Source organism: Diabrotica virgifera, chromosome 3, assembly GCF_917563875.1.
Source record: "Diabrotica virgifera virgifera chromosome 3, PGI_DIABVI_V3a".
NCBI lineage: Eukaryota > Metazoa > Arthropoda > Insecta > Coleoptera > Chrysomelidae > Diabrotica > Diabrotica virgifera.
In genome coordinates this window covers 202,921,104-202,930,317 of record NC_065445.1, presented here as the reverse complement: position 1 = coordinate 202,930,317, position 9,214 = coordinate 202,921,104, and positions in this window count along the sequence as shown.

Sequence of the window (9,214 nt, the reverse complement as noted above, 5' to 3'; positions counted from 1 at the left end):
CATACTATTTTTTTTTTAATTCAGACTATTACCCGTATGGGGGTCAATGATGAATATAAAATTCTTAATATGTCAAAAAATGCTCAATAACTACTTCTTAAAACGCACCAAATTTCATTACAATGTTGCCAGTAGTTTCGTCAAAATCGTAAAAAATGTGTAAAATTTGTTATTCTTCAACGCCCTATGTCTTGAAAACGGATGGCGTTACAAAAAATTTTAACTAAGGAAACTCCAATAATTTTTCAATTTTTTACCTGTCCTAGTAACACCCTGAAACTCCCTGTATAATGCAATTTTTCAAATACCAATAAGTAAATACTCTTCCTAAATCACCCTACATATTTTTTCTATTCTCTCGCTCATTATAGTCATATGATGTAATGCTCAATCTAAAGGAGTCACGAGTAAGCATTTTGCAAAAACTCATTGTATAGGAAACTTCAGAATAGAATAAATATGTATATGTGGATCTATTTTCTTGTTCAAATCAATGTCTGAGTAGGAAATCTTTTTGGTATTTGTCAAAATTGGTGATTTTATTAATAAGGCAAATCATTTCACAATGTTATATTTATTATATTTACACTATTTAACTATATATTCATGATTTCATTATAGTGAAATTTATGCATATACTTTATTTATCACTTACATATCACACATGTACAGTTATTTTCTTATACCAACATTACATTCCCTTAAAGAGATAGCACAAGTTTATTTGTTATTATGATTTTTTTTCACTATTAATAAAAACCTAATTAAATGGAAAATTTTGAAAACCGTAAGTCATAAATAGGCAACCAATATTACACTCTCAGGCAATTGAAATTTAAAAAGACTGAAAACTTTATTTGGGCAATTTTGTTTGCCATTAGTCTGCATTCATCAGTCTGAATCAATCAGTTCTTCATTCGAAGAACATCTTCATTGGATGTGACCATTTGCGATACCCACAAATCTGTAAAATCCTGTGGTGGCACCACAATTCGAATACGTTAAGTTGTTCAGCATTCTGGATTTTATCGTCTATGTCTTGCAGCCGTACAATAGGATCGACTACACATAGTATCTCAGGAGTCTCTCACGAATATGCATTGATGTTTCTGTGATATAGGTTTCCATGTCATAAAAGCCTTCCGTGACATTTAGATGCTGGTTAATATCTCTTCGTCAGAGTCACCAATCACATTTAACCTGCTGACACTGATCTACGTTCAACTTTCTACACATCTACATCCAACTATCATTTTACTGTCTATTTTTACTCCTTTCAGTTTATCATCTATTATAGCTTCTAAAAATTTCTTCGGGCTATATATTGTTGTACTCCATGTTCAGTAGGTAGGTTTTGTCCAATCCTCTACTTTAATTTTTTTACATTTTAATGTTCTTTTGAAATCGTTGGTTTATAAAAATCTGGTTTCATAATATTCTGCCTTGAAAGTATTTCCACGTGTACAGATGTATTTCTGAAACCAGTTTCAAGGTCAATTTCTTGTCAGAATTCGATCAGACGTTCACCCCTTTCATCATTCAATCTTCGCTTGTCTACTGCTGGACATAGATCTCCCTATATAATTTTCCATGTTTTTGATCTTGTGCCTCTTGAATCCAATTCTTATGGCAACATTTCAGATCGTCAGTCCAACGTGTTGGTGCGTTGCTATATTTCTCTATGATGCCCATTAAACTGTTTTAAGCATGAATTTGATGGGTATTGTCAAAATAAAATAAGGTAAATAAAATTATTTATATTTTTCTATTGGGCTATTATTAATATTAACTTATTCTCCAATAACTTCGTATTGCTGGCAATATTGTGTAGTATAGATACTTAATGATAACAAGAGCGCGGAAAAAGTGTCATAGGTTTCATATATCTCTTAAAATTGTGCTGACTCTTATACTTTTGTATTATATTGCAGTATTTATTCATAAATATGAATTTACCTTAGTTGAACGTTATTAATTCACAGAGTTTATTAAAACATTTTATCTTTGATGTATGATGGTATATTTTTATTATAAAATTTTCAAAAGTATCCAAACGGAATAAAATTTTCTTCAAAACGTCAAATATACCATCAAATATACATTAAATATATAACATCGTACATCAGAAGTTTTTATTTCATTGTAAGATTTTATTTTTGTTTCAGTTGTTTAACAGATTTATAAAACAAATAAAGATTTCTTGTAAATTGTTGTTTTTTTTTTTCAAAAGTTGAGTATTAATTATTTTTGGTGTTCGCGCTTTTCTTGCTTTTATATACATGCGGTTATATGTTATATTCTATCAACTTAATATTTGATGAATTTCTCAAATACCAATAAGTAAATACTCTTCCTAAATCACCATACATATTTTTTCTATATTCTCGCTCATTATAGTCACCTAAGTGACATAATGCTCAATCTGAAGGAGTCACGAGTAAGCATTTTGCAAAAACTCATTGTATAGGAAACTTCAGAATAGAATAAATATGTATATGTGGATCTATTTTCTTGTTCAAATCAATGCCTGAGTAGGAAATATTTTTGGTATTTGTCAAAATTGGTGATTTTATTAAGGCAAATCATTTCACAATGTTATATTTATTAAATGTTCACTATTTAACTATATATTCATGATTTCATTATAGAGAAATTTTATTCATATACTTTATTTATAACTTAACATATCACACATGTACAGTTATTTTCTTATACCAACATTACATTCCCTTAAAGAGATAGCACAAGTTTATTTGTTATGATTTTTTTTTCACTTTTAATAAAAACCTAATTAAATGGGAAATTTTGAAAACCATAAGTCATAAATAGGCAATCAATATTATACTCTCAGGCAATTACAATTTAAAAAGACTGAACACTTTATTTTGGGCAATTTTGTTTGCCATCAGTCTGCATTCATCAGTCTGAATCAATCAGTTCTTTATTCGAAAAACATCTTCATTGGATGTGACCATTTGCGATACCCACAATATCTGTAAAATCCTGTGGTGGCACCACAATTCGAATACGTTAAGTTGTTCAGCATTCTGGTTTTTATCGTCTATGTCTTGTAGCCGTACAATAGGATCGACTACACATAGTATCTCAGGAGTATCTCACGAATATGCATTGATGTTTCTGTGATATAGGTTTCCATGTCATAAAAGCCTTCCGTGACATTTAGATTCTGGTTAATATCTCTTCGTCAGAGTGACCAATCACATTTAACCAGCTGACACTGCTATGTTCAACTTTCCACACATCTACATCCAACTATCATTCACAACCTTTATCAGGTATAAGTTCTTTGCAAGAATGCTTGTATAGGGCTTTTCATTCACAGTCATTTGTTTCGAGCTTCTGTAATTTGTCACATAATATTAATATATCTACGTCATACGTTATTGGCATATACCAATGATCAAACCAAACAAGTATGACGTAGATATATTAATATTATGTGACACATGACAGAAGCTCGAAACAAATGGCAATCGATGAAAAGCCCTATTGCCAGCGTATCTAATATTGTTAATTATTTCTCTATTTTTACTCCTTTCTGTTTATCATCTATTATAGCTTCTAAAGATTTCTTCGGGCTATATATTGTACTCCATGTTCAGTAGATAGGTTTTGTCCAATCCTTTACTTTAATTTTTTTTCCGACGATCGTCCATTTATGATCAGTTTTAACACCCTCAAAATCATTGATTAATGGCCCCTATTAATGAATGATTTTCTATTAATGAACGATTTCATTAGAGGCAACACAACATACATTGCTTGCATAAATTAATTAAACGCTCTGTGATTGGCAGTGAAACATATACCTATTTATATTCCCACTAAAAAATTTAAAATCAAGTAGCCGCTATTAGTACTATCTGTCATTGTATGTCATTATTTACTTTATTGTTTAAAATTCTGTGTATTTGAAAAATCAAAACATGGATATATCTTTATTTCTGAAAAGTACGGTCGACGGAAAAGTTTTGTAACGAACTCATAAATTAAAATGGATATTAACAATCTCGAACATTAACATATCTCAACTGTTAATCGCCCTTATTAATACACTTGTTGGTTAAATAACTATTTTACATCTTTAATGTTCTTTTGAAATCGTTGGTTTATAAAAATCTGGTTTCATAATATTCTGCCTTGACAGTATTTCCACGTGTATAGTATTTTTACTACAAAAGCGATATTACGTAGGTCAAAATTTTTGACGTATCAAAACATTAGAATGTGACTTTTCATTATTGCCATGTTTATTATAAACATTGCAATAATGAAAAGTCACATTCTAATGTTTTGACAGTTCTCTTACGTCAAAAATTTTGACCTACGTAATTATCGCTTTTGTAGTAAAAATACTATACAGATGTATTTCTGAAACCAGATTCAAGGTCAATTTCTTGTCAGAATTCGATCAGACGTTCACCCCTTTCATCATTCAATCTTCGCTTGTCTACTGCTGGACATAGATCTCCCTATATAATTTTCCATGTTTTTGATCTTGTGCCTCTTGAATCCAATTCTTAAGGCAACATCTCAGATCGTCATTCCAACGTGTTGGTGCGTTGCTATATTTCTCTATGATGCCCATTAAACTGTTTTAAGCATGAATTTGATGGGTATTGTCAAAAATTTTGGTAAATACAATGTGGTAAGAAAATTTTGAAAATCTAGACAACCAGAATTACACATTTTTGTTTTCAGATTTGTAAAAGCTAAAAGGTAAATAAAATTATTTATATTTTTTTATTGGGCTATTAATATTAACTTATTCTCCAATAACTTCGTATTGCTGGCAATATTGTGTAGTATAGATATAGTCTGGGCTGATTATCGGAGAATATGCCATTTTTGGGAAAAGTTATTTACCAGCAATTTTATTGCTGGAATCGAAGCTTATGATTATATATATTAATAATATAGGTATGCGAAGTCCGCAGATAGTGTGCTACTTTTTTTTATAAATAGAATGGCGCCCGAAAATCGTGTTTTTTTAAATTTTTGCTCTATAACTCGAAAGATTTTAGATTTGCACCAAAAACACCCAAATAAAAATTCACCGAAATTAAATTCTGCATAAAGACATGTTTTTCCCGATCTGCTCCGATGAAAATTTTCCTCGGAAAATGCGGGTTTCCCAACAAAATCATTAAATTTCAAATAAAGTTTTAGATAAGTAATTATCTACCAATAATTAAATAACTCGGTAACGTAAAAGCTTTCTTGGTTTAGATTATAGTTTCAGAAGCCGGTGAAAATTAAACGAATATTTTAGCAACAATTCAATTGTTAATTAATAATTTACGGTCGCAATAATAACCAAAATAATTATGATACACTGATCAAACTTTGAAATCTTAGAAAGATGAGATGCCTATTTAATATTTTGTCGACAAAATATAAATTTTTAATCTTTTTGAATAATCTTTAAATGTTTAAAAAAATAGTTGTAAACAAATTAACATTTCTCAGAAAGTTTTTATTATATTCTAATTTTAAAAAATAGGTAAAATGCGTATTTCAAAGTCTTTAAAATGAATGCTTTAGAACTTTTTTGCAGCCATTTGCAAAAAAGTTATGAAACAACAAAATAAACATACAATTACTACGTTGTTTATAATTTTTTTAAATTCTTTCAAAGCGTAAAAGTGAGTTTAAAGTACAAGCTAATTACTTACAAAAAATATTGATTAATTTAATGGTTATATTTTAATTAAAGATTATAAATATATTTTTTTGTAATTTACACGCGCGAAAGTAGACTAATACAGTACCGTAGCTACCCGTCCACATACACAACTCGCGCGAGTTTAAATCGTCAGTCGCTTCGAGTGATCATTTTATCTCCGGCTGTGTATCAAGCCTACTTTCGCGCTAAAAATTACAAAAGAAAAAACATTTTTAATCTTTGATTATATTATAACCATTGAACTAATATTTGATATTTTTTGAGAGTAATTAGTTTGTACCATAAACTCACTTTTAAGCTTTGAAGCAATTAAAACAAATAAACAACGGAATAATCGTATGTTTACTTTGCTGCTTCATAACTTTTTTGCAAATGGTTGAAAAAAATTTTTAAAGCATTCATTTTCAAGACCTTTAAAATACGCATTTTAAGTATTTTTTTAAATTATAATATAATAACCAATTTCTGAGAAATGTTAATTTGTTTATAACTATTTTTTTAAACATTTAAACATAATGCAAAAAAATGAAAAATTTATATTTTGTCGACAAAATATTAAATAGGCATCACATCTTTATAATCTTTCTAAGTTTGATCAATGTCTCACGATTATTTTGGTTGTTATTGCGACTGTAAATTGTTAATTAACAATTGAATTGTTGCTAAAATATTCGTTTCATTTTCACCGGTTTCTGCAGTTATAATCTATACCAAGAAAGATTTTATTTCACCAAGTTATTTAATCATTGATAAATAATTACTTGCCCAAAAAATTTATTTGAAAATTAGAGATTTTGTTGGGAAAACCCGCATTTTCCGAGGAAAATTTTCGTCGGAGCAAATCGGGAAAGACATGCCTCTATGTAGAATTAAATTGGGGTGAATTTTTATTTGAGTGTTTTTGGTGTAAAGTTAAAATCTTCGGAGTTATAGACCAATAATTGAAAAAAAAACACGATTTGGGGGCGCCATTTTGTTAATAAAAAAAGTAGCACACTATCTGCGGACTTTGCATAACTATGTTATTAATATATACACTCCTGGCCAAAAAAATTGGGACACCTTAAAAATGGGTAATTTTTGAGGACTCGAATCTCCTAAACCTGTTGTCCGATTTTGGTGATTTTTTAAAATGTTATAGCCTTATTCTCTAAGAATATGGATGTGGTAATAGAGTTGCTGAACAGGTAAATGTCATTGTATACCGGGTGTAACAATAATACTGTGTTTTTTCCTGAAAGTTTGTAACACCCTGTGGAATATTCTAGCATTTAAAAAATATTGAAATTAAAACTAAATTGTAGCCTTAACCGTTCTTAACATTCTGCTTTTTGACTGATTCACTTATGTTGGATAATGAAAAAGTTAGGTACTTTGACAACCAGCCAGGTTCTTCATCAATACAGGGTGTTTCTAAATAAGTGCGACAAACTTTAAGGGGTACTTCTGTATGAAAAAATAATGACCGTTTGATTTATAAACATATGTCTGCAAATGCTTCGTTTCCGAAATACAGGATGTTGAATTTTTTCTTACACACTGACGATTTAGTTATTGCTCTAAAACCGGTTGAGATATGCAAATGAAATTTGGTGGGTTTTAGGAGGCAGTTATTGAGCATTTTTTGACATACAATTATGTATTTTATATTCACCATTGGCGTACATACGGGTCATATTACCCGGCATATTACCTGTATGCACGCCAATGGTGAATATAAAATTTTTATTTGTATGTCAAAAAATGTGAAATAACTACCTCTTAAAACCCTACAAATTTCATTTGCATATCTCAACCGGTTTTAGAGCAATAAATAAATCGTCAGTTTGTAAGAAAAAATTCAACATCCCGTATCTCAGAAACGAAGCATCTGCGGATATATGTTTATAAAGCAAACTGTCATTATTTTTTCATGCAGAATTAGCCCTTAAAGTTTGTTGCACTTATTTAGAAACACCCTGTATTGATGAAGAACATGGCTAGTTGTCAAAGTACCTAACTTCTTCATTATCCAACATAAGTGAATGAGTCAAAAATCAGAATATTACGAAAGGCTAAGGCTATAGTTTAGTTTTAATTTCAATATTTTTTTAATGCTAGAATATTCCACAGGGTGTTACGAACTTTCAGGAAAAAACACAGTATTATTGCTACACCCGGTATACAATGACATTTACCTGTTCAGCAACACAATTACTACATCAATATTTTCAGAGAATAAGGCTATAACATATTAAAAAAATCACTAAAATCGGACAACAGGTTTAGGATATTCGAGAAATCAAAAATGACCCATTTTTAAGGTGTCCCATTTTTTTTGGCCAGGAGTGTAGGATCATACTATTCGATTCCAGCAATAAAATTGCTGGTAAATATCCTTTCTTTGTACTTTACTAATTAGACTAGTATTATAACTATTTTTTTTTTCAAAATTTAAAGATTATGCAAAAAAACGAAAAATTTATATTTTGTCGATAAAATATTAAATGAAGAGTACAGGGAAAAAACAAGGAATGTCAAATTTTATACATATTGAGATAAACCCCAATAAAGGTTTAATTCTTATGATATCTAAAAACTATTTAGGAGATTCTTAGCAGAATTCTAGCAATTATTAGTCTATAATATTAATATAATATTAATCTATATTAACTTATTAATTTAATAATGCACCAAAAAACTACTAATATTCCTTATTTTTGTCCAGTGGCGTGCGGACAATCGTGGTCCTTCGCTTGAATACAAATTCTTAAAAAATTTATATAGACCAATATTTCTGGTTATTGTTCTGAATCGATTGTCTATTCGGTAATACTGTTTTTGCTACCACATGGCGAGAAAAGCCAAAATTCGTGAAAAAGTGTCATTCCTTGTTTTTCCTCTGTACTCTTCAAATAAGCATCGCATCTTTATAATATTTATAAGTTTGATCAATGTATCATGATTATTTTGGTTATTATTGCGATCGTAAATTGTTAATTAACAATTTAACTGTTGCTAAAATATTCGTTTAATGTTCAGCGGCTTCTGGAATTACAATCTATGCCAAGAAAGCTTTGATTTCACTAAGTTATTTAATTATTGATTAATAATTACTTACCTAAAACTTTATTTGAAAATTAAAGATTTTGTTGGGAAAACCCGCATTTTCCGAGGAAAATTTTCGTCGGAGCAAACCGAAAAAAACATATCTCTATGCAGAATTTAATTGCGGTGAATTTTTATTTGGGTGTTTTTGTTGTAAAGTTAAAATCTTCGGAGTTATAGAGCAATAATTGAAAAAAATACGATTTGTCGGCGCCATTTTGTTTATAAAAAAAGTAGCACACTATCTGCGGACTTTGCATACCTATATTATTAATATATAGGATCTTATAATTCGATTCCAGCAATAAAATTGCTGGTAAATAACTTTTCCATGAATTTTGCTAATTAGCTCAGAATAATACCACAGTATATAAAGGTTCCACAGTAAAACCACTCCTCTGTCGGCGCTTTGATCTCAAG